The sequence below is a fragment of the Gymnoscopelus braueri genome (genome assembly GCF_963280865.1).
Source record: "Gymnoscopelus braueri genome assembly, chromosome: 8".
Lineage (NCBI taxonomy): Eukaryota > Metazoa > Chordata > Actinopteri > Myctophiformes > Myctophidae > Gymnoscopelus > Gymnoscopelus braueri.
In genome coordinates, this window is record NC_137609.1 from 38,379,857 (window position 1) to 38,407,783 (window position 27,927).

A 27,927-nucleotide genomic window follows, 5' to 3' on the forward strand; every position below is an offset into this window, starting at 1 on the left:
TACATTTTGACCACATTAAATAGGAGCCAACGTTCTCCTATAGGGTCTTCTCCTTCTCTCCAACGGGGGGAACTAAAAGTCCTCAGCCTTTTCACCGTCTAGTCTTGACCCGGTGAGTCACCCAGAGCTGTTTACGTCTCAGACAAATAAAATTGAACTCTGTCTCATCCTCCTAAATAGATTACAGCTCTGGTTGAACTCGTGAAGCATGTCTGGATTTCATACGCTATGGTCTGTGGTCAAAATGAATATGAGAGACAATAGCTCTGCCGGAGGGCAGCGTCAGCCCTGGGCTGGCTCCTTTTTTCGCACTATTCTTTGATATTGCAGCCCCGACTGCAGCCACGTCAGAAACAGATTTAGACGTGAAAATGTGTGTATTTATCCCATTAAGACCTGAAGCCGATTCTACAAATGTCTTCTAAATCCTAACAGTTTTTTGAAAAAACTTGTATTACTATGTCAGTGGTTCTCAAACTTTTTCATGTCAAGGACCCCAAAATGTATTTGGCCGCGGACCCCCATCTCAAAATATTTTGTTCCAGGGACCCCCAGAAGCAAAGATTTGAGTTACAAATGTTCGCTTTAAAATATATATATATTCAAAGATTTGCACAAATATTCTCGATTTTTCAAAAATAGCAGATCTACAAGCTCATAGCGCGGCACTCGGTGCCGCGCTATGAGCTTGTATATCTGCTATTTTTGAATAGCCCAAAGTGTGAAATAATGCTTATTAGCGCAAATCTAAAAATGACACAGATGCGTCCCAGGTCTTAATGGGTTATTTGTATCCCCATACCGAAACTGCAGTTTCTCACAATCCAATAACGTTTGTGTGGCACATGGTAGCGGCGGTAGCGTTTTTTTGAGCGGCACTTGGAAAAGACAGGCATCCGTTCGGTTCCCACTATTTGTTGACTCGAGTCTGAGTGAATTTGCCAACGCATGCCAGATCGGTTGTCAAGACCCTCTGTAGCAGCTCGACATGCCATCGGACCACTTTCCACCAGGCTCGGCTGAAGGCTTTAATTGTGCGGGGGGAGCTAATATCAGGGCTAATGGAAAGCAGCTGTCAGCGGGCTTGACAGACTTAAAGCTGGCCCGCATTAGCTTGCTTGCCCGGTCACGGGGACACCACCACCACCAACCAACCAAACACTAACATGGCACTCTGCCACTAGAAGACCGTCAAGGGTTTTGGGCCAAGCTTTTTCTGTACGCTATATAACAACTCCTTACATGAGGAAGAGGAGTAGTAAACAGTTTAGAAGAGATAAGCGAAACCTAGGAGAGAGGAAAGGTTTCACCATCTGTTTCCCTGTACACCCCCCCCCGCCATCCTCATCAAAACACTCATCAGCTTCCTCCGTCTCTGTTCCCCGTTAACCCATTAAGGCCTGAGGTTCCGATTCTACAAAATGTCTTCTAACAGTTTTTTGAATAAAACTTATGTTGCTATGTCAGGGGTTCTCAAACTTTTTCATGTCAAGGACCCCCAACATTATATGTATTCGGCCACGGACCCCCATCTCAAAACATTTTGTTCCAGGGGACCCCCCAGAAGCAAATATTTGAGTTAAAAATGTTCGCTTAAAAATATATATATATTCAAAGATTTGCACACATTTTCACGATTTTTGAAAAATAGCTGATCTACAAGCTCGTAGCGCGGCACTCGGTGCCGCGCTACGAGCTTGTATATCTGCTATTTTTGAATAGCCAAAGTGTAAAATAATGCTTTTTTTAGCTCAATCAAAAAGTGACACAGATGCGTTCCCGGTCTTAATGGGTTAAAGTTGGTGTGTTGAGTTGTTTATAGCTTTACTATGTGGAGTGATTTCCACAAGGGTGTGACAGCTGGCCCACACATATATACGCGGCGACGCTGATTGCTTGGAATACTTGTCAGGGGAAAAAAGGGGTAGCTGTTGTAAACCTGTTCTGTGTGCTGTGTGATCAACGTGTGAGCGGGGTTTGTCAGGCTCGCTGGGGCTCGCCACGTTAATTGTGCACTCCTGTTCGCCTCCCACGCACCTCTTTGTTTAACCCATTCAATCCGGGAACGCATCTCTGTCATTTTTTAGATTGCTTTGGCTATTCAAAAATAGCAGATATACAAGCTCAAAGCGCGGCACCGAGTTTGAGCTTGTAGATCTGCTATTTTTTTGAAAAATCATGAACATTTGTCCAAATCGAAATATATATGTTTTTAAAAGCAAACGTTTTTAACTCAAATCTTTGCTTCTTGGGGATTCTACAAATGTCTTCTAAATCCTAACAGTTTTTGGAAAAAACGTATGAGGTTTGCGGTGGTTCTGAAAACTTTTTTCGTGTCAAGGACCCCCAAAATGATATGTATTTGGCCGCGGATCCCCATCTCAAAATATTTTGTTCCAGGGACCCCCTAGAAGCAAAAGATTTGAGTGAAAAATGTTTGCTTTAAAAAATATATATATATTCAATGATTTGCACACATTTTCACGATAAAAAAAATAAATAGCAGATCTACAAGCTTGTAGATCTGCTATTTTTGAATAGCCAAAGAAATCTTAAGAATGACACAGAGATGCGTTCCTGGTCTTAAAGGGTTAACCACTTTCAAACTGACGTCCCTGTTTTGGACATGTCGTTATAGGCAAAAAAAAAAGAAAAGAATAAAAACTAAATCCAAAACAGTGAAAATAGACAGGCTCACTGTGAGCTTGTTGATTGGCTGTTTTCACTGCGCGCGACGTATCGTATACGACTAAGTGTACGATACGGCTAAGTGGTTTTTAAAACTCAATTCAAGCAACAAACTTTGTCAAAATTGCAGAACTCATTTGCATGACAGATATTGGTAAAGTGGTACACAAATTGGAGACAGCTGTGCCATTCTCTCTCTTGTTTTTTAACTTTTTTTGCACGTCCCAGTATGGCTCCAGTCCTCTTTGCATGTATTCCACTGTGTCCTGTAAACTAAAGACAGTTACTTTTAAGTGCACTTGAAGTGGAACTAGCAGATTCTCAGCTCTGGATATAAGCTCTATCCCCCTTCCCTTGAAAACCGCCTGACAACAGCGCCGTGTTCCTTCAAGAGCTCTTAAGGAGAGTGAGGAGAAGAACAGAGAAGAGATGCAGCCGAACAGCTTCGGGACAGCGTTAACAATGCAAAATGGGTCAATCGCTTCCGTTTTCCCCCCCTGTGTGTTTTTGGAGATGAGTATAGATTGTGTGTGGCTGGCTGCATGGCTGGCAGGATTCAACAGTGATAGCTGGAGCCATATGGCCGGTCCAAAAAGCGACCGGTTGGAAATCAATGTGTTTTTGGAAGCCGCTAAGCTGCCATGTTATGGCTGCGGACCAGAGGGATGAGGAGGTGGACTGGTGCAGCAGGGGAGTTTAAGCCCAACCCCCCCCCCCCCTCCCTTCACAGCATCTCCTGTGTCTGTGGCTAATCAAATCCCCTGCCCCATGTGCCCCACCAAAACTTGATTAAGGGTTGGGACCGCGGGAGGGTTTCTGTGCCACTTAACCAGCCCTTTCCACCACCTGCTCCTGTAAAACTATCTGTTGCCATAATTTATGGGTTTATTGGACTTGGACCCATTAAGGAAGCTCTCTCCCTCGCTCTCTCTCTCTCTCTCCCTCGCTCTCTCCCTTGCTCTCTCCCTCTCCCTCTCTCTCTCCCGCCATCGCAGCCAACCTCCCTCTTGACTATTATCTAACCCATAAGTGGGTGGCCTGGATGCAGGGACTGGAGAAAGTGCTGGCGCTGTGTCCGCATTGTGTCATCAGCTGCTGTAGGAGAGAGGTGGCGAAAATAAATACAAAATAATAATAATAATCTGGGCCTGCATGGGCTTCCAGTTGCCTCAGCACCACGGATGCCTTTAAACACTTTCAAACCTGTCGTCTCTGTTTTAGGCATGTCATAATGTAACATTTTTTTTTTGGGGGGGGGGGGGGGGGAGATCCCGGTTCAATTCCCAGCCAGCAGGAGCGTTTGTCTCTCCCCTACTCTCTCTCTCTCTCTCTCTCCCTCTCTCTCTGATTTCCTTTCTCTCTCCACTGTAACTATCAAATAAAGGTTTAAAAAAAGTACACAATTGAATTTAAAAAAGTACCAAAAAATAGGGCTTAAAGAGGTGGTGCCATGGTTTTGCACTTTTTCTGTTTTTCATGTGTCTATGAGGTTGATAGAACTTCATAAAGCCCCCCGGTGGTGTTTTTATGGTGTTTTATGTCTTCTCTGACTATTTGGAGTTTCTTCCTGGAGGCTGAAACCTTGAGGGTCAAATGTGCCAATAGAGAAACAGCGCTTTAGTGACATCACAAAGCCATACCCTCCCCCTCATTATCATAACACAACAGGTGTGGGCATGAGGAGGAGGAGGGACAAGGACAGGTGGGTGGTGCTAAGGTGGTGGAGGAGGTGCTAAGGTGAGAACCAGGTATACTTAATGAACTGGAGGCGTGTCCACATAAAAACATAATTTTAACCATTTCTGTACACTTTTTTATTGTTGAAAAAAATCCTTACATAATAATAATACCTTATGATCAGGTTTTAGGGTTGAAAAATATCATGGCACCCCATCTTTAAGTGGGCTTAAAGGGCGGACGATCCGCCTAGTTACATGAAATAACTGCCGTATACAGAGGATCTTTCATGGTCACTGCTGAGATAATGAACCAAGCAGTGCTGTGTCTTTAGCATAATTATGTTGTTGGTGACAAAGAAGGAATAGATAGTCCATAAGCACGGTAAATGCCCATTAATTACCATTTAAAATATCCATAGATTAAAGTCATGTGTCATTGTGATTGATGTCCGTCTTAAGGACTATGGAGAGATGAATGTGTAGATTTGTTACTAAAACTCCTTTGGATGGAAGAGCATGTGTGGGCCGTGTGTACAGATTACAGAGTATATTCCTGCTTCAGACCGTGTGAGACTGTGTGATATGCAACTCATTTCACTTACAAATGAAGCGCTCTGTACCTTCTGATTAGTAAAGCGAAGTGGCTATAGAATTCTGCACTGTAAATACAGCCTGGCCATGCAGAGAAAGACCAAGGTCGTGGCGTTGTTCTACAAAATATTACTTCCAAGTGAACTCAATGCGTTTCATTTCACCAGCGGTGGAAAAAGTACTCACATTTTTACTTAAGTAAAAGTATTGGTATCAAAATGTACTTAAAGTACCAGAAGTAGAAAGTACTTATCATGCAGAATGTCCCATTTCAAATGTATACAATGTATAAACATCTTTGGAAAATAGCAGAAATGAAGCTATTTTCAAATGGCCGAAATGAAGTGATTAATGTAGGTTTTGTAATAAACAAAATCTACTAAGTAACTAGTAACTAAAGTTTTCAAATAATTGTAGTGGAGTTAAAGTACAATATTTGCCTCTGAGATTTAGTGGAGTAGAAGTCTTAAGTGAACTTATTCCCTACAATGTGTTTCATTTCACAAGCTGCTTTATGCCTCTTAGATGCTGTGAAGGATAGACTGTCACCAATGTGAAAGAATTATAGCAGTCTAACAAAGGGAGTTGGTAAACGGAGAGTGGCAGGAAATCTTTAACAAATTATAGGTCCATTGTTTAACACATTATATTGATGGTGAAGTCAACATTGGGACAATAAGTTTGTTTTCTAAAACCCCACAGTTTGCCTTTAAATGTGCTTAGTAAGAGAAAAGGCCAGACGGTATTACGTTTTAAATGATGAAATACAATGGAGTTGATACAGTATAGGTTATGATTTAAAGTCCAACTTCTTGTACTGTATTTTGGGCACAATACCTGCCAGATAACTCAAAAAGTACAACATCACAACCTCTTGAGCTGTGATACAGAGTGCATGTACGCAAGGCTAGTGTTTTTGCAACATAGCGTACCGTACCGTCATAATGTGGCGGGTGGAAAGCTCATTATGTCCAAAACTGTTACTTTTCAGGATTCAAATTCAAAAAGTAGCAGAACCTACAAGCTTTTTAGTTTTGCTCAAAAATAAGAGCCTGGACCAGCCTGTTGACGTTCCTGGAATAGGAAGTGTTTCATTTCCCCAACCAACCAGAGTGCAGTGGGCGTCGCTCCAAATGTTGTGACGTCAGGGCTTCTCAATGCTGCACATTGGGGGAGGAGGAGGGGCATGGGGGCGGTGCGGGGGCTGACGGACAGATCGGTGAACCAATGGGATCTCACAGAGATTTTCTCCGGAGATTTTGAACCCGCCCCTCTAGACCAAGATATCAGACACGCTAGGGCAGTCTAGTAGGCCGTTAATTCACAAAAAAATATATAGAATGGAGAGATAGAGAGTTTCTGCCCGACGGCGACGATATAATAAGTGAGTCAAAATAACAAACACAAATTAATGATGTGTCCACAAATGCACTATAATTATGAAAGTTTTTAAATTTCCTCTGCTGTCAGATGCAGTGTGAGCAGGGGACAGCTCAGTAACTTATGGACAGAGTACCCTGCTGGCAAAGGCAGCCTCGTGTAATTACTTAAATATCAGAGGAATACATTTTATTAATTAGCTGTCACAAGAGGGGGCCAATGGTGGGATATTTCGGCTTATTAAAGATAATGCCTTGGATTCAGTTGGATTCTTTTTTCGTATTATTATAATAATCCTGAAGCCACACAGCTAACCTACCAACAAACAGATGGCATCAAATCACTCCCTCATATAATAATGTCCTCGAATAGCAAGTGTCCTCGAACGCTAGAAGATAAAAGTACCAGAATCGCAGCTCAGCAGAAATTTCATTTCCTTTCCAACTCGGAGACAATCACAGGCGGGGACAAAAATAAAGAGTTCTATTCAATTGTTCTCTCAATATGCCTGCCAATAAATGCTTTTTTTTTTGGTGTGTGGGGGTGGGGGGGGGGGGGGGCTCACAAAGGACATTCTCTTCAGGTGCTCTCGATTTCAACTTTTACATTTAAATTTGGAGGCAGAGAAGAATGTGTACTTATTACTTTCTACATTTGTTTGCTCAGGCTCCTTACTGTGTGATATCCAGGACCAAAGTACCTTTTATTTGTGGTTCACGCAGTGCAACCCGAGAGTGAGATTGCCTGGAAATTGAGGTGGTGCTGGAGCAAGTTGAATCCGGGCCCAGGAGCATAACGCATGACCGGACCCTTAAACAAATACATATATATACTGTGTGTGTGTGTGTGTGTGTGTGTGTGTGTGTGTGTGTGTGTGTGTGTGTGTGTGTGTGTGTGTGTGTGTGTGTGTGTGTGTGTGTGTGTGTGTGTGTGTGTGTGCGCGTGCGCGTGCAGTATATATATGTACTTGATATAAGCATGCAGTTCAAGCCAGGCTATGCTATCGCGCTATGATGCTAAGTATTTCATTAGAACTAGCTTGACATTAAATCGCTCAACTACAAAACACATACTGCGGGTCATACAAGCATCGTTGCAGTCTTTCTCACACAATTTCAAAGCAATTGACTTCAGACTTTATCGCAAAACAGGCAGGTGGCCACTGCACAGCAGTGTGGCTTACAGGACACACATACAGTATAGGCTATATACAGTAGGTATTTAGACTATTCTGGTTTGTTGTTATTTAACCACATGAGCCTTATAGAGTGCCTATTCTGGGCATGTCATAATGGGCAAAAAACTTCCGGCGGGCAAATAGAACACTCCTCGAAAAAAGCAGATCTACAAGCTTATGCTTAGCAACGTGACACATTGTGAGCTTTTAGATGTGCTATTGTAGCAACACCCCTCCCTCCCAAAACCCTGTATTCTGATTTGGGAATAGGGTAATATTCACCTTTGTTTTTGCACAGCTTACATATGTGGGTCACGGCTCCGCTGAAAGGGACATGAGCTCCTTAGAAAGCCTCATTTGATGAATTTAGGGGGAGCTCTAATACATCATGATTTTTTTTGTGTCACTGCCATTTTCGTTTCTTCAACAACGTAAGTGTTTATTTGTACGTGGCGATTTCTTATCATCTGTGTCTAATAAACACAGTGTTGTCTATTGCTGCTGTGGCCAGCCATGCGTGACGTGTGCACTCAGCCACACATTACACATGTTGTCTTCCCAGTGTACGTTGTTTGAGGCTGTGTGGGTATGTTCATAAGTGTCATGAGATGCAATCTGTTTAACAAAGTAATGCAAACCATAGCTTGTCCACTGTGCCTTGGCATTTTTTTTTATGTTTCTTGTGGAGAGTGATTACAAAAAAAACAAATAACATTGCAATGGTGAATGACTTTCTGTATCTTTGTAGTCCTAGGCTAAATATGTATATTTTGAAATGTATATGTTTGCATGATATTCATGTGTTTGCATGCATGCTTACAGTACCCTCCCGGGTCTTGAAAAATGGGACACCCCCCAAAAAGCCACGGTGTAATCCATGCTGGCCAAGAGAACACTCACTGTTCATGATAGGATGTCAATTTTTAATACTGGGAGAAAAGTGGCCCTTGTGTTAAATTATGTATTTCTATTTGAGTGCATATTCTGTTTTTAGAGAGCCACTCTGGAGAGCGGATACATTTAGCACATTTCCAGACTAGGCAAAGACTAACCTGGGAATACAATTTATTTTTGGTGAACAGGATCTACCGTTCCAAAATGATATTGTGTTGTTTAAATCCATTGATGATGGATGACAGCTAGAGGGGGAGAAAACAAAAACACACCTGAGTATTGGTGGTGACAGCAAATCCCCAGAGCAGCTTAGGTGACTTCACCTGAATTCACATGGAGCTGTGCTGTATAAGGCCAAAATGTTCTTCCAAAGTAAAAATTAGTTTTTTTTTAAAGATTGAATATGTGCCAGGCAGCTCCAGTGTTCTAGTCTATGGGGAGCTGTGTATCTTACCTTCAACCAACTGAAAAGCAGTTAAGTAGCACATTATTAGCAAGCACCATTAAGAGGCTGTATTTGTGCTTTTGGCATCATGGTAAAACTTATTTGATTACTAAATCTTTCAGTCGGTAGATGTAGTTCAGCTTAACACTTGTAAAGAGTATGAAAAAGGGCTTGTTTATCTATCTTGGTTGATTACAGTAGGTGTGTGTTGACAGAATATGCTAAAATTACGATTGGAAACTAGGAAAGTGCGCTCTCTCCGCCAGGCCGGGTTGCCTAACCAGGGCCCGCAAAAGTTGGAAGGCTGTCATAGCCAATTGGATCGATTTGTGGCCTGTTATAGTGCTAGTCCCAGGCCTGCTGGGAGTGTGCAAAGTTTCACGGCGATCGATCCAATGGTGCCTGAGATTAGCTGTTCACAGAGACAGACAGACAGACAGACAGACAGACAGACAGACAGACAGACAGACAGACAGACAGACAGACAGACAGACAGACAGACAGACAGACAGACAGACAGACAGACAGACAGACAGACAGACAGACAGACAGACAGACAGACAGACAGACAGACAGACAGACAGACAGACAGACAGGAATGAAAACATATAGTCTGCGGCCTTCGCCCGGCCGGCCTGGTGGAGACAGTAATCAAGATGAATACATTTTCCTCTCTCTTTAATGCTTGTGTTTAAGAGTGAGGCAAATGTCATTGCCTAAGCCAGCTTATAGCATTTTCTGTGTTGGGTCAAAATAAATGATTTAAAATAACTAATCTCTGAAACTATAGTGTGAAGGATTGTTTTGTTGCTCAACAAGCAAGGATTACAGCTTTGCCAACGGTAATATCAGTAATATCCATCTGTGCACAGTATAAAAAATAAAAATAAAGTCCCCATGTTAACCAAACCACGGGCAAGGCTTTGCTTTCTATCATTTTCCGCTGGATACCGCAGGATTATTTTCTCCAGTCTGCTCCACAAATACACTTGAGTCTATTTTTAAGTCCCAACGGTTTCTTGTCCTGGTCATATGCATATGAATGTAGTCTCCCTGTCTGTGCTTTCAGACTTTTAGAAGTGAATAAGACTTCCCTTCGTAGCCCTTCTACTAATAAAGCCATTCACATGACTTTCCTCTCTGCCACTTGGCTGCAAGACCAAAGCACATAGAAACCTTAGCCACCGCCGCCGACCTTGAAGGTGGCCAGTTGTTGAAGGCTGATAGTGTACGTGATAAAATGCTTATAATGACTCCAGCAGAGCAGAGTCCCCTCGCCCCCACCTTGCACCTCCCCTCGCAGACAATCTGCCTTTGTACAAGAGAGAGGAGGGGAGCTAAAGCAGAATGCTGACAAAAAAGATTTTCGGCGGCCTCAACTGACATCTTTATCATCTCCCCTCAGCTCTGCAAAATAACTAATTAAGCCTGATTAGAGAGATGGTAAGCACTCAGAATTTGCAGGAGGTAATACTCTTATGTAAATGCATTTAGTTTTTTTAGCTGAGCAAATGTTTTGCTCTCTCGTGGATGTCTGGTGCTGCGAGACAAATTGGCTGAGTGGGAAGATTCTCATTCCCCTCATAAACAACAGAATTTTACTGATTGAAGAGCGAACCGGTCAGATGATTTATGTATCCAAAGGCTACTTATTACACAGTTGTAATTAAATCATTTCCGACCCATTCATCCATCCGTCTGTGCAGTCTACTTTATACTGCTGCATGTTTGAAACAATACTGCCTCGTCATGAGAGAACTGGAACGGACTCTCCCGAAAGAGCGTTCCTCAGTTTGCCTGCCTTAAATTAAAACGCACCCAACGCATTTGGAAGAAAAGCCTCTCACTCTGAAAAATGACCTGTAACTTCATTCAGCAATAATTGAGCATGTTCCAGCATCAGCGTGTTCTCTGAAACCACTTAATCCCTATTTAAAAAATAGAGGAAAATGTCAGATATACAAGCGCTCAACGAATCACATCCAAGCACCCAGGGCTGGGAGGGCTTTTTTGAAGCAAATGCTTCCAAGTGGCCAACTTTGGTACTGCAGGTTTGGGCCCACTACATGAATGGGCAAAACTGTCTCTCCTAGTGGGCTCTATTCGACTTTTGTGCATGGAGGTCAGTGGTGTAAAGTAACTAAGAACATGTACTCAAGTAACATTTTTAGGTATTTTGGGCGGTGAAACCGCCCCTATAAGTGAGATTTGGAAAAATGTACAAATATCTTGGGCAGTGAAACCGGCCCTGAAAGTGAGGTTTGGAAATTTGTACAATTATCCTGCGCTGTGATTGGCCAATCACAATCTATTCAGGACTGTGATTGGCCAGTGTCACATGACACATGTGCATAGCCCTATATAAGCAACCATAACTTGAAAAAAAACATAAGTTTGTTTTTTTCAAGTTATGGTTTCGTCCATCATAAAGAGTGTTTCAATAAATGTATTTATCTTTTGTACATGATTGGTTGACTCCATTCAGTATTGTGATTAGCTAGCAAGACACCGCCCACTTCACACAGGGTGTGATTTTTTTACTTTCTTCAGTATTTACAATTTTCAATAATAATCAGAAAAATATTGTACTTTTACTCCACTACGATTATATGAAAACATGAGTTATTAGTTACTTTGTAGATTTTGATTATTATTACAAAACATACACTATCCACTTCAGCCATATATATATATTTCAGCCATTTGAAAATAGCAGATCTACAAGCTCACAATGCGTCCCGATGCGACGCATTGTGAGCTATATGAGCTATTTTCTGAGCTATTTTCTAAAGATTATTTATGCATTTCGAACTTGTGAAATGGGACATTCTGTACTTTTACTTTTGGCACTTAAAGTATGTTTTGATGCCGATAGTTTTGTATTTTTACTCAAGTACATTTGTAATACTTGTAACAGAGTATATCTACATTGCAGTATTGATACTTCTTCCAGCACTGATGGAGGTAGTTTGTAGACGTAGACGCATAAAGGACACTATAATACGCACGCTTATGGGCCTTTGATGATGTCATCAAACCCTTTGACCCAAGCCCAAAGGAGGACAGGGTGAGCAGCACTACAAAATGAGTGGGCGGGGATTTTCTGCGCCCTCTCCAGATAAAACATAGCTTGAATATTTCTCAAAAGATTTAATGTATGTTAAAAAAAATCAGAAATTTAGGAAAAATGCCCAAAAGATGGATGCCAGGTTGAAAGTGGTTAAACCCCCTCTATATATATCGCTATGTGCTGTAGGCAAGCCCAGCCAGGGCCAGCCTGTCAGATAAAAGTGCATAAAACATCAGTCAAGATGTAAAGTCTATTCCTAAAGATGACACTGGACGTTTCAAAGGCAGCGCTGATCTAAAGAAGAACGCATCTTCCTGCAGTCGCCACACCTCTCACTCACTGCAGTAAGGTGTGTGTGTGTGGGGGGGTCGGGGGGGGGGGGGGGTTTACATACCTAGAAGCCATTTGAATATTTTTTACTATTCTCTTTCATGAAAGTTAACGCAAGTTTGTGCGTGCCAGTTGCTTCTCCATCTTCACACCCCCCCTCCCCCCTCCCCTCACCCCTAACCCCCCCCCCCCCCCCCCCCCACGCAGAAATACTCTGAGAAACATGTGTTGAAGGAATAGGGTTACATTTTCTAGTCAAAGAAGACCCCCTGCAGAGCCATAGAAAGAGATTGTCTTCTGAGCATAAATAACAGCAGTACAATCCCAGAATGTAGGATTCAAGCCTCTGACAGTGGTTTTACGGGTCCGTTGTCAAAGGTTTTACTTGAATGTATAGCTCACAGTGTTTTGTTGTATTCTTTTTTCTTCTTTTTTCTCAACTCAACCAAAGGAGTGCCATGTTTACCACGGGGCCCCTGCTCTCCATTACTGCAACCCGAGCACGCATGGAGTGTATAGCGTGGCCAGTCTAACTTCATTTGATTTTTTTCCCTTTCCCTCCTTCTTCTTCTTCTTGCTTCTTCTTCTTCTTCCCCTCAATGTCTGGGGCTGCTTTTGTCTAGACAGCTGTGTGCAGCCGGCGTCTTTCTTTGTGCTCCTCTCTCTCTCGCGTACGTCGAGAAGGGGAGAGAGAGAGAGAGAGAGAGAGAGAGAGAGAGACTCCATATGCTAGCAGCTGCTAGACACATTGGCTCTACCTCTCTGTGCACTCTGCTAGTAACGGAGCCAGCAGTGCGTGGGGGGATGGGTAAGCCTATCCGAGGCTGCGTGCCGCCATAACCGAATCACAGGGGCCATCTGAGAAATTGCTTTATCGGTTATATAATGTCCTAAACGCATCTTGCCACTTAGACGGATATATATATAATTATATATATATAATTATATATATATATGATATACTGTGTGTGTGTGTGTGTGTGTGTGTGTGTGTGTGTGTGTGTGTGTGTGTGTGTGTGTGTGTGTGTGTGTGTGTGTGTGTGTGTGTGTGTGTGTGTGTGTGTGTATATATACACACACACTGTAGATAGATACGATAACTAACAGTAACCAGTGGTCTAAAGTAACTAAGTACAGTACATGTACTCAAGTACTGTACTTAAGTACAATTTTGAGGTATTTTTTTTAACTTTCTGCAGTATTTACAATTTTCCATACTTTTACTTCTACTACCCCACTACATCTCAGAGTAAAATATTGTACTTTTACTCCACTACAATTATGTGGAAACTTTAGTTACTAGTTACTTTGTAGATTTTGATTTTATTATTACAAAACACACCAACCACTTAACCCGTACATGTGATTCGGCCATTTGAAAATAGCAGATCTACAAGCTCACAATGCGTCGCATCGGCTATTTTCAAACGATTTTTGATGCATTTTGTGAAATGGGACATTATACATTATACTTTTACTTTTGGTACTTTAAGTATATTTTGATGCCGATGTACTTTTTTACTCAAGTACATTTTGAATATGGGGACTTCTACTTCTAACAGAGTATAGGCCTATCTACATGTGCAGTATTGATACTTTTACTTAAGTAAAACACGCAAGTACTTCCTCCACCACTGACGGTATAACATCGAGTAAGGGGAGATTGACGGAGGTTTTTACCGTCAATCTGATTTGCATTGATTCATCCGCAGTCGTGTGCATCATCGCCTTTCATGTCTGAGAGGTTCTAGGGCGTGCGCGGGACGCGTATTATGTATGTAAAAGGGAAATGCGCTCCATATAAGGCTGCATTTGGAGCCTGTTTGTTACACGGAGCAGCAGCTGCGTTGACCACACGCTCCCTTTTAAGAGGCTGCTTTATGGTAAAAAACACCCCTTTAATTTATGTCTCCATGTGGGCCTCTTAAGTAGCTAGTGAACCTGAGAGCACACAGCCGACGTGTGGAAATGGATGGCTGCCTCATTCAACACATCGTGGCTGGCAGGCGGAAACCTCGCATGTCCAAAAAACGGTTACTTTTCAGGATTCAAAATTCAAAAATAGCTTTTCTGTGACACCGTAGCAGTGGTGGAAAAAGTAACCAAATGCTTTACTTAAGTAAAAGTACCAATACTTGCAATATAGAAATACTCTGTTACTAAGTAAAAGTCCAGAATTCAAAATGTACTTGAGTAAAAGTACAAAAGTATTGGCGTCAAAATGTACTTAAAGTACCAAAAGTAAAAGTACTAAAATGTTTAAAAAAATAGCAGATCTACAAGCTCACAACGCGTCGCATTGTGAGCTTGTAGATCGGCTATTTTCAAATAGCCTGTGTATAAAATAGTAGCTAAAGTGGTTAATGTACTGTATTTTTCATAATATCCTAATTTATATCTGAAAAGTAACTAGTAACTAAAGTTTTCAAATAATTGTAGTGGAGTAAAAGTACAATATTTGCCTCTGAGATGTAGTGGAGTAAAAGTACAGAAAATGGGAAATACTCCAGTACAGTAAAAATTCTTCAAAAGTGTACTCAAGTACAGTACTTGAGTAAATGTACTTAGTTACTTTACACCACTGCACCGTAGTATGACAAAGTATAAGTACAGGCAAAAAAGAAAGAAAAATAATATGGAGATAAGAGGTTTCTGCCTGACAACAGCGACATGGATTTAGGGCCTCCTCAACCGTACATAACTGGTCAGGCTTCCTCCCATTTTATTACAGCTGCAAGCCGGAACTTACGTTAATGAATAAAACATTATTTTTACCACATGAAAAACCCGAGGGCGTCCCAGTTCAGGGCATGTCATAATAGGCTAACATTTTGGCTAAGGCTAACATTTTGGCTAGGCTAACATTTTGGCAAGAGTTGCAGATCTACAAGGTCATGATGATGTGTTACGTTTGTGAGCTTGTGGATCAGCTTTTTTTTTCATTCCCCCCAAGAGATGTGGTGTAGAGGGGAAAGAAGGAGGGGACCACGTTAACAGTATAGTCCCCTGGGTGGCCCCCGGTTCAAAAAAGTTCAATACGATTTAAGTTGGTAACCAATCTGTATGGTGAAGTATGTTAATTTGTAACTAGTACATTTGCCTTCCTATGCTCTTCCATTGAGAAACGTAGACCCTGGTGTTGGGTTATGGACACCTAATGGTTGGCAAGTAGTACTGCCTGAAGCTCATAAACGTCCCTGTCCCAAGCAGTAGAAGTTTGGCCTCCCCACGCACACGTGGGAGACTGGGGTTCAAATCCCGGATAAGACATCAATCTTACGGATTGCAGCTTTTTAAGTTATCACTCAAGTATCTTACTGTGTAGCTTGCCTTGATGACTCAGCCCTTGTGCGCTTAATGTCAGGAACCGGCTCACACTGACAAATAATGTCCCAACAGATGTTTGGGGTTGTGTCTTTCTAATAGCATGTTATCAGTTGGAAGGCTCGTGTTAATTGAGACTCATTTGGGGCTGAGACTTAATCCTAGTCTTTCAATTGGATTAATGTGAGCCTGCAACGACAACTGCAGCAAAAAAAAAAAAAAAACGGAAGGAAGGAAAGAAAAACAAGAAGTAAGTGTCACGCTTCTTAGCAGACAGACAGACAGACAGACAGACAGACAGACAGACAGACAGACAGACAGATCACGGGGGAAGTTTTGACTTCCGTATGCAGGTCTAAAGTCGAACTGCTCTCACTCACTGTTTGTAATATCACAGCTTCTGTCCGTTTATTTTTTATTTTTTTTGAACAAGGTCAATGCCAGTGAACTATTGATTTTTAATTTCACACTATATGGACAGATGGGGGGGGGGTACTCGCCCTCTGCAGTAGTACTTTGCGGAGCGACATCTGTTGAATATTGATGAACTATTTTTGGAGAGGCACTCTAACCCACTCTCTTCAGCGGGAGGACTTTAAAATAACCCCATTCTAGCAGTCACATGGAAGTAGTGGAAAATTGCAGGGGGAGATTATTCAGTCTGTCAAATTGGCCATCTTTGACAAATCACATAATACTATTATACTAGGCTGCATGGGGTTTCTGTATCCTTGGGCTATTGCACTTTGTGTTTGCGGTTTGTTAACAGTCATCTGCCTTGTAGCCTCCACCCCCAAAACACACACACACGCACACACACACACACACACACGCACACACGCACACACACTAGTCTCCACGTCAGAGAAAATAACCAATATCTGGCCCTGGCATAAATCTACTGGCTGCTTTGTTGTCGTTAAGCGTAATGATTAGGGACATTGTAACGGTTCTCGTTTATCTTGAAAGAACGACTTAAATAGCACACACAGGAATACGCAACGCACCGAGAAGCACCAGCCCGTTTTTTGCTACAATGCTTCCCCCATTGTAGCCTAGACAGTGTTGTCAGACAGAAAACAGCTGTAACTACTCTCAGCTTTACTCTTTTTTTTTTGATGGAAGGGGGGAGGGGGAAAGGATCTTGGCTTTGATGTGCACGATTCCATACTGTAGCCATCGTCCGGCTCGCGCCGAAAAACCCTCCGCCATTCCCCCAACAACTGCAGAAGACATAAAAATACCAGGACTATACCGAGTCGCATTTGATCTCCCACACACTACAGGGGGATATTGTTTGCGAAGCAATGGGCGAAGTCAGCTATAGCTTCATCTATATGGCTTCTTCACAGATGGGTCTGCCTAACAGGATCGTGGAAGATGTCATTCATTCACCAGACCTCAGCAGTCTCGGTTTTTATATATTGCGGGAGGGAGCCCCTAAGGGAATAAACGCTTGAGGGCATTTATTGTGTGAAGACTTTTACAGATGACACGATAGGAATGACGTGTGTGTGTCTGTGTGTGTGTGTGTGCGCGCGTGCGTGCGTGTGTGCACGCGCGCGCGCGCGTGTGTGTGTGTGTATGCACGCGCTCCACTGAACCTGTAGAGAAGAGTTGGTGTTGATAGATATCAAGACCACATGAACCCCCCCAAACCAATTTCCTGTAGTTCTGCAGCAAGGCAGGCGGCGACATGTCACTGGTTCTGCCACATTGCCCACGCTGACACTAGCTAGTCACCCACTCACCCACCACTAGTCTGGTCAGATGGAATATTCGCATCGCACGCTGCTTACCAGAGCATTTCTCTGTGCCAGTCAAGGATCCTGAATTTATCACTCCTAAAAGAAAGAGCAGAATCTCCACTCATCTGAAGCCAAAGAACTCAGCAACAGATATGAGGGTCAGACTAAACAACCTTACGTATCGCTGTCGTCGGGCAGAATCCTCCTATCTCCGTATTCTAACTTTTTGTGTTTTTTTTACCAGGTTGCCAAACCTGGTCTATATCTACACTCGGTGGTGGTCACTTTTTCCCCATTGGCTGGTCCTTTTGCGTGACTTTTTCCTCATTGGCTGGTCATTTAGCCAATGAGGGCTCAATGTCCTCTCAGAATATGGGATCTAAAGACGACCCGCAATACTGTGTTCGGCCACTGTATGTATCTGCAACCTGGTATAATATGACTTGTATTTCTCTTGTTTCGTAAATGAACGCCTACTACAGCGTCACACAAAAGCATCAAAAGTAGCAGATCCACAAGCTCGAAGCACGTTGTGAGCTTGTAGATCTGCTACTTTGGCTATTTTTGAATTTGAATGCTGAAAAGTTTTGGAGATATGAGGTTTCCACCCGACAGAGACGATATACTGCATTTATAAAAAAGTAGAATCTGTCAAGACTTCTGTTTGCTTTCATTAATCTACGCCTCTACCCCTGCTGCTCTCTCTGGTGTATACGTTAAGTAGAGTTTGCTAAGGCAAGGGACTGGGCAAATAATGGATGGAAAAAGTGACATTTGGAAACAAGTTCATTTCAGTCTAGACGAGAATTAACAATTCAGGAATGTCATCTGGAATGTATGTACTCCTCGCACAATCAAACGGGATCTCGGGCCCCCCTTAAGCTTTAATGCAGCACAGCGTATTTAATCAGATGTTTAAATGGAGATCGTTCACTTTGATTGAAAAAACAAAACTTGGTTTCACATAGCCTCCCATTTGTGTGCCGGGGCGGATTGCATTTCCATCGGAAGATCTTTTTTGGAACGCGAGACGCTTTTATCTCCCCACGTACGATAGCCACACATCCCCTGCATTATTCACATTGTGGTTCCCTCCAACAGCGTGTTATCTTTAGCTGTTTATTGAAGAAATGGATTCCAATAGCACGTAGCAGCGTAACCCTGATCTGGACGTGGAGCGCTGAGGAGGCTGAATTCTGTTGAACAAGGCTCCCTGTGGTGCGCGTCCGAGCGTTCTCGTCCGCCGAGGGTGTTTATAAAACAATAACAAATGAATACGAGCAAAGCGGTAGAGGTTCCCAGGAGTAATAACGCCTGTCACACTTGACCCTCTTTGTCCAAAGATACTTTAGCTGATGGAGTATTATTGTCGAAACCGAAAGTGCTTCCCATGCTCCGAGATCTCTCTCTTCTTCCCTTTTGTCACACTGGCACTGGAGAGAGAGAGAGAGAGAGAGAGAGACAGAGAGAGAGAGAGAGAGAGAGAGAGAGAGCGCCAACCGCTTATGAAAGCACCCTATGAGCTCAGAAGATGAAAGGTTATTTGGAGGTCAGTGCAGGAGCCTGCAGAGCAGAAGGGCGCCAAACCATCTCTGGGAGGCCGACACAATAGACGTATTGGGACATTTCAGGGGCAAGACAATGGATCCTTTGGCTGTCTGACCTTCGACCTAGGATATGATTAGTGCCAGCCATAAAGGCCCACGTATTAATCATCGCGGTTCGTTTAGACATTCTTCCCAGTGGCCTTGATAGTAAAGCTTGTTGTAATTTCTTTTGCGGGATTAATGCAGTTGTTTTTTCAAATGGAAACGGTGACATTTGTCACGATTAACATGTCGTTGTTTTTTTTTGTATTATGTTAGACACAGGTGGATAAAATGGTTATGAGGCGACGTGGCTGACATTAAGAGCCGTGTCAGTGCGGTGCATCATTATTTTCCTGGGTTGCGTGATGTTCAGTCATGAATAAGTCAAAGCAAAAACATCTACATTTTGCGATTCGGGTTTACCTTTGAAGTTCAAGACAACAGCTTCAGAATGGAAGTTTTAAATAGAACGGGGGGAATGCTGGATGTGTAGCCAACAGGTCGAGTTCACAGAGGGAAGTGTTTTGTGGTTTTGTGCTTGCTTGCTTCAGTTAGTTTCAGGTTTTTGGAGTGTACTGCAACCTTGTGACTGACATTAGTGGAGTTTTTTTTTCTTTCAGAGGATTCAAAGAAGGCACTATTGTGTTTTATCATTTTAGTTGTGTTACAACTAATCATCATTATACCTTACAACATGCTGGAATTGGATCCAGTCTTTGAAGTTTGCCATCGTATAATGAAGACGCTACACTACTCGAGGGGATTTGGTTAGCAACCATAATGTTTTTGGTAAAACTTTTGGGTGAATCGATAGTTGTCATGTTATAAAATAAATGACTACGTGATAGATCATGATTATACCATGGCTACGGGTGTTATTGGAATGGTGCTTGATTATATATAAGTGCAGCATTTGATTATTATCTCAATGTTTTCCTTATTATTCAACAAACCAGTAGCTGTCACACTTGGGCCCACATGTTAAATCCAGCCTTACACTGAGTGAGCTGCTTGGGGTTCAGTGTCTTGCGCCAGGGTACTTTGAAGGCAGGGCCGGACTGGGACCAAAATTCAGCCCTGGCATTTTGGTTCGGGCCGGCCCACCACACCCCGGGCCGTTTTGTCAACGGGGGGGGGGGGGGGGTGAGCGTTTCACTGTTTCAGCCCAGCCCTGCACATGAACTCTGCAGCCGCACTGAGGCCCCTGCTGGAAAGCATCCCAGCCCAAACATTAACTTAACTAATAATTGGGCCACGCGACCCTGAAATGACCGTAATAATCCTAAAACGGGAGCGAAATTTTTTTTTGAATTTTTTTTTTTGTGGCCCAGTGGCCCACTGGCCCAGCGGCCCACCGGGTACGCCAAATGGCCAGTCCGCCGCTGTTTGAAGGATAAGACTGCGTATGTTTACGTGTTCTCTTTAGACTAAATGTACAAAAGTTACACTAGTTACTTGATTTATCGAGCCAACTTTGTCATGGACAGGGTTTTTTTTTTTGCTAGATTTTTTAAATCACATTTTAAAATGCAACACCTTGCAAGCTCTCATACTGCACTGGCATGAATGCAAATGAAGGGCTTCCTCCAAAAATCTAACAAACCACCGTATGAGTCATACTAGTCAATGGGCTAAACATTCCAGTATGGTCCCTTAACCCATTGAGACCTGAAGCCGCTTCTAAACATTTTCTAAATCCTAACAGTTTTTCGGAAAAAAAATTAAAAATATAATTTTCACGATTTTTCAAAAATAGCAGATATACAAGCTCGTAGCACGGCACTCGGTGCCGCGCTATGAGCTTGTATATCTGCTATTTTTGAATAGCCTAAATAAATCTAAAAGTGACACAGATGCGTTCCAGGTATTAATGGGTTAAAAATGCCAATTTAATCCTGGCTTGCCCTACATGATCGGAACCGAAAAATACACCGCCATCCAGACAGGCACTCACTCATTCGACGATGTGTACTCAGATCTGGGCCACGGCATACCATTACCATTTCAATGAGATGCCTCATTTAATTAAGTTATTGTAAATCAGCTGTGGCAGCCTCACACCACGTCTCACTCGGCTGCATGAATTGGTGAACGAGGCTTCGGTTATGAAAATGTACCTTAGTACTTTTTCCCATTTGAATGTGTATCCTCTTGTTGAGTCCGGGAGATTTGGAGAGCCATACAAACAAATATAGTTTTTTCATACAAGCATGCAATTAAAGTGGAGGTCAGGCAGAGATTTTAGAAAAAGCTAACAAGAGATGATATTTTCCTATCCGCGTGTCCAAAAAAATAAACATGATTTGCTGCGGGAAGCTTGTCAGAAAGATGGGAAATGACAGTTTCAGCTGGAGACGGCTGTGTTTGTGCTGGTCAGCGTTTCCGCTGTGAGAAGCTTGTCTGCCTGAATGGCTCGCAGAGTGTGAACGAAGCACAGAAGATTCTTAAGTGATCCACCACGCGTCACACTATGAAGCACAGAACACACAGGCAGTATATATAGGAACTCCCAGGAATACAGTGTGCTTTATAAGCGCGGCTGAATGTACACGTTTTTTGGGGCGCTAGCTCAAAAAGCGAGCAGGCTTACAGCAAAATTCAGGCCAGCAGCCAACGGGACGGGACATAGAACATCCGACGGATGCAACACGTCCTTTGCAGCGGTGCCATCGTTTGTGAGTCTTGACACCGAGCAAATCGGTTTTCCACATGCCTTTTGAGGCCAGTGATAGTCAAATTGGACTCCCCTTAAGCTGAAGAAAATGGTTCCAATGTGTTCAACTCCCACACGCAAGATGTATTTGAATGGTTCAATTATTTACTTTAGTCTCCTGCTTGTTCGGATTGCCACAGGCAGCAGCTCCTAGGTTTGGAGCTCACAGCGTGTCACTTCGGGCCGCTCTGCGAGCTTGTACATCTGCTATTTCTTTGAAAAATCGTGAAAGTGTGAGAACTACTGATTTAGAAGGCCTTTGTAGAATCGGCCTCAGGGCCTCAATGGGTTAACCCATTAAGACCGGGGACGCATCTGTGTCATTTTAAGATTTCTTTGGCTATTCAAAAATAGCTTATATACAAGCTCCATTTTTCAAAAATAGCAGATCTACAACCGAGTGCCGTGCTATGAGCTTGTAGATCTGCTATTTTTGAAAAATCTTGACAATTTGTGCAAATCTTTGAATATATGCTTTTAAAGCAAACATTTGTAACTCAAGTCTTTGCTTCGGGGGATTCTACAAATGTCTTCTAAATCCTACAGTTTTTTGAAAAACTTATGTTTCTATATCAGCGGTTCTCAAGGACCCCCAAAATGATATGTAGTTGGCCGCGGACCCCCAGAAGCAAAGATTTGAGTTACAAATGTTCGCTTGAAAAACACATTCAAAGATTCGCACCCATTTTCACGATTTTTCTAAAATAGCAGATCTATAAGCTCATAGCGCGGCACTCGTGCCGCGCTATGAGCTTGTATATCTCCTATTTTTGAATAGCCAAAGACATCTAAGATGACACAGATGCGTTCCCGGTCTCTATGGGTTAAGCAGCAGGTGGCGAAAGAAATCTGCGTTGGCTGACAGAATTTGTAACAAATCTCTTCAGTCACATGTGCAATGCCAATGACATCTTAAGGCTGTCACGATCGTGACATTTTTGTTGAAGATTAGTCATGCAAATAATTGCGATTTATTTAATTGTGTTTTTGGCATTCAACATTGGAACATAATTATAAATAACTAAAAAGCACATTTCTGTTTTGTTTTAGGCTTTGTAAACAAAAAATCCACAGATATGACTTATATAACTTAAATATACAAAGCCTTTTTACAGAAATACTGACAATGACCAGTGCCAATAGTCTAAATAAATAATGTACCTTGGCCAAAACAGGACAGTGATGGTGGGTCGGTGGGTGGGTGGGTGGTTTGGTAGATTTTCAGGCCACATAGCAGCCTGAAAATCTAGTCCTTTCCAGTAATTAAGAAACGTTGAAAAATATCTAAATTAGCTGATCTACAAGCTAACACGTCGCATCACGATGGCCGTGAGCTTGTAGATGTACTATTTTTGGTATGTTTTGAAAATGTATGAACATTTTTGCCCAAAATGCCCAAAATAGGTACGCAAGGTTGAAAGTGGTTACAAGAGCATGGACAACAACTTGCAAATAATGATGGAAATAGGACATTTCTGTTCATTTCATCCAGCTGAGTTTGTTATTAATTAGGATTAGCTCCAATAAATGCAATCAGATGATGATGTAATAATTGTGCCAAGCCTAGCTTGTCGCCCCTCCAGCTCAACAGGTGAATGAGGCCTGTGTGGAGGACGATTACTGCTGGAGGGTTGTGTGTTGTTTACAGCTGTGCTGCTGCAGTATCTGACAGTATATGGGCTACTGTTCTGCTGCCTCTCACGCCTGACGGGTTTATTCCCCGCGACCACTGACCTATCCCCGACTATACTCCATCGGCGGGCCTGGGATTAAACGATCCCCCGACCCAGCGGTGCTCTTGTTATTAGGAATCATAATTGTAAATGTCAGCGCTAATTGGGCGTGCGCTGACCTTTCCATGGAGGGGCGTGAGCGGGAGATACCACCTCCACATATCGCACCTCCAGAGACGGACACGATGACTAATCTCGGAGGGCAGCCCCCCAACGGCAATCAAGCCCCGGCAGTAGAGACGACCGCCTCTCAGGCCCCCGGCGGAGGTTCACAGGTGGAAGAGAGGACAGCAGCACGCCGCAAAACAACAAATCTCATCCTTTAAGTTCCGCCGGGGCGGCGGCTGTGTTATCCATCACACAAACCACCACACTTGGCCGACCACGAGACTCCCATTAGCACGGGTGACCGGCCACGGCGGCCGGCGCCCACCGAAGGATTAGCTCGCCTCCCCCCCCCCCCCCCCCGCCCCCCCTGGGGGGTTTAACAAATGGGCATTGGAACACGCGCCACCGCGGCGAACATCCACTCCACCGCTTTGATGTCAGACGCAGTATTTCACTATGCTGCTGTTGTTGAACGATGACACCACCCACTGACACATAAACTCCACTGGCAACATACAGTTGATCCATCTCGCCTTGACGGAAACGGAAGGGTCCTCGAACCGGCGTGTCACGACGCTATAGCATTCATCCTGAAACACTGTGAGGAACTGACGCTGCTTGCCCCAGAGTTCACGGCACCTCTGTTAACCCATTGAGAGCTGGAACGCATCTGTGTAATTTTTTTATTTGAGCTAAAAAGCGTTGTTTTACAGCAGATATACAAGATCGTAGCGCGGCACCGAGTGCCGCGCTACGAGCTTGTAGATCTGCTATTTTGAAAAATCGTGAAAATGTGTGCAAATCTTCGAATATATATTCTTTTAAAGCGAACATTTTTAACTCAAAGCTTTGCTTTCTGGGGGTCCCTGGAACAAAATATTTTGAGATGGGGGTCGGCGGCCAAATACATATCATTGTGGGGGTCCTTGACATGAAAAGGTTTGAGCACCACTGATATAGAAACATTTGTAGAATAGGCTTCAGGTCTTAATGGGTTAATGGGTGGTGGAAGATGGCACAGGCAAGGTTGAACGTGGCTATTCTTAGTGTAAGGTCCTCTTCTCACAGCGATAGTAGAGCCTGGGGGAAATATGCATTAACGCTGTTAGCATTTTGGCTTCTTTTTTTTTTACCACCGAGATGAGGCGCATACTGTACATTAAAAGCTTACATAAGGAATGAATCTGTATTTATGGACGTGCCGTGCAAAATATGCTCTAGCATCGGGTCAGCGTTATCGGCTGAGCCTCTTTTTGAATAACATCTTTTTATTGCTTTGATTTCAGTCAGGTGTTCTGCATTCTGCAGTTAATGTTGCTCATGTTGACGTTCGGAGCCTTTTGGCACAAGCACCAAGGTGAACGTAGGAGCCCGGTACACCGGTGCACGGGGCCGCGCTTTTCATCCACTCCTCTTATACACCCACCACTCTGTCTTCAAAGCTAGCCTCGTAATCTGCCAGTATGTGCTGTGTTGTATCTCATGTATCTAAGTCTTTGACACGGGGGATAACTTTCATGATAAAAGGCAGCAATTGAACCCTTGAACTCTGCTACCTCACACCGCATTCCTAATCTAATTCCCCCCCAAAAATCCACTTGGGAGCCGTTTCCCCCCGCATGCAAAACCCACCGCACCGAGCGCAGCCAATGAGACGCCGGAACAATATTTGTGTGTCTTCGTCAGACGCGCTGAACAGTTTATGCATTCCTCGATCCCATAAGCCCCCTCTGCTCCATTCATCGCAGATATTAGGTAAAAACAATATTTGATTTACAAGTAACCATGAAAATTGTAGTATTTTCGGAGGATATTAAACAGGTTTTGGTCCACGCATTCCACAGAGCAAAGACAACAGAGCTTAAGGACATATCTGATGTGAACGATATTGAGGTCCCAGTGGGTGACCTGAAATCCAACCTGAGAGAGACAACAATCCAAAGACAACCTTGCCTAACGTGGGAGTGCTGCACAGGCCGGGTGTACAAGGGCACTATAGCAACCTTCCATTTCTCTGTGAAAAGAGAACAAGAGAAAACCTGATGGCCATGAACTCTTCAACTGCCTTCAGTCTAAAAAAAAACTTGTTTTTGTTTCTAACATTGCAGCTAATCTACGCAAATGCAATCATGTTTGGATTGAAGTATATACTGTATATACACACACACACTCACACACACACTTTTTTCAAGAACTTCCAAATCACACCCAGTGTGAAGAGAGTGGTGCCTTTGAATTAGTGTAACTGGTTGCATCCTTGTGTTGCAATCAGCTGCAGCTGTTGAGGCTCAAACGGACGGACGGACGGACGGACGGACGGACGGACCCACACACACGGTCAAGTGTAGGAGTGGCTGGCACCACTCAATGATCGAAAATAGCAAATCCTCAAGCTCACAACACGTCGAATCGCGACACGTGAGCTTGTCGATCGGCTACTTTCAGCGTTCATCATCATATGATGAAGTATATGGGGCTTAAGTGGTTAAATTGAACTCATCCATCACTTCTTTATCGTCAGAAGGGGAAATGACTGTCTTGTTATATAGACGCTCACTCACACTGACGTCCACGCGTACGTCAGCTATTTCTGCTGTCTTGCACAGGTGCCAGTGTTTTTTATGAGCACCGCGAGAATGAAGCGCTCATCTTTGTGATTCATGGTACAACAGCGGGGCGTGCAATCTGCATCGTGCTGTACTGTACGCCTGTCGTAAATTAAGCTTTTGTTCTTCTCGCCTGCAATCTCACACTTCATTCTCAGGAAGAGCTGTGTTAACCGCTTTCAGCCTTGTGTCCTATTTTTGGGAAGTCCTATTTTGGGAACGTGTGAAAAGAAAAGAAGCTTAAAATAGCTTAAATCCAAATTTAAATAACTAAAGTAGGTGATCTACAAGCTCTTGCAAAGTATTGGTGCTTTGGTTAATGCGGTGGTTCTCAAACTTTTAATTTCAAGTACATCCATTTGGCATGCATTAGGCTACGGTACACTCTTTGGAGTTACAGATCTGTAAAAGTCAATCTGGTTGCTAACTATGAACAATTTAGCTGGGGGTCCCCCGGAACCCCCTCAAGGACCCCTGGGGGGTTCCCTGGACGCCACTTTGAGAACCGCTGGGTTAATGTATTGATCTGAAATCCATAATGAACCGTAAGTGAGCACTCCATGGACGCAGCGATCGAATGCCTTGACGCCATTAAATCTCACATCTGCTGTCTTTCCGTCTCTGCTACAGTAGACTATTACATGCGTGAATGGATGTTGATTTCGTGAATGAATCGGAGTGATTTCAACACCCCAAACTCTAAAAAATGAGCTCACACAGGTGTGAGTTTATTCTGAACCTTTGGATCTTATGTCAGGAGAATCATGTGACCCCTTTCTTTCGAGCGTAAAATGTAACTTACTACTGTTATTTGACATGCATGGGGATCCTTATAATACCAATACACAATTACTTTGTTATATTTATTCTACTAACATGATTAGAGCACTGTAGAACCCAAATTATGGCCAATTGTTTTCATTGGAGCAGCTGGCCGAGCCTGGAGGCACTGTGAAAGATTCGATCCCCGTGGTCTTCTGTGGTGATGGGCAGAAACTTGACCCCTTGCACCAACCGAGCACCCTGTGGATCGTACGGTCGTTGTTTGTGTGTTGTACGCACGTCTTCATGTGTTTCACTGGGGCCACTCGCCCCCAAGACAAACGTCCATGTGTTTTGGACGGTGGTGGAAAAAGTACTCAGGTGTTTGACTTAAGTAAAAGTATCAATACTGCAATGTAGAAGTACTCTGTTACAAGTAAAAGTCCCGAATTAAAGATTTATTTGAGTAAAAGTACAAAAGTACTGGTATCAAAATGTACTTAAAGTACCAAAAGTAAAAGTACTAAAATGTTTGAAAATAGCCGATCTACAAGCTCACAACGCGTCGCAGTAGTGGAGTAGAAGTACAGGTATTGACAATTGGAAATATTCCAGTAAAGTAAAAAATCCTCAAAAGTATACTTAAGTACAGTGCCTGAGTAAATGTACTTAGTTACTTTCCACCACCGATTTTGGACCAATGAAGTTCTGTTCAGTTTGATGGCCCCCTGCAGTGCAAATATTCCCTTTCTTTTACCTCTTGTCACAGTTGGTTAAAGTTCAAGTTTGTTGGAGTGTTAAAGTCTAGTTGTTATTGTTGTTGCAGCCTATTGCTTCGGTCTCACGTGTCCGAGTGAGTTATCCGACTGAGTTATCTCTCAGCTGCCTGCTTTGTGTTAATAACACTCCAGTACCAAAACACCCTTTGAACAGGCACAGGCGTTAATATTGACCTGACTAATGGATGCAATTCTATACATCGTTTCAAGTTCAAAAACACTGTTTGATGCTTTTGTGTGACGCTGTAGTATAATCAAATAGGGCGTCAATTTACGAAAAAAACACAACAATATGGAGATAAGAGGGTTCT

General features: G+C 43.1%; 1 protein-coding gene across 4 annotated transcripts in view; it reads left to right on the forward strand.

The window, feature by feature from the left end:
• The window catches only part of ncam1a (neural cell adhesion molecule 1a), a 510,009-nt gene that overhangs the window by 251,383 nt on the left and 230,699 nt on the right, over window positions 1–27,927 (forward strand). The window lies entirely within an intron of this gene.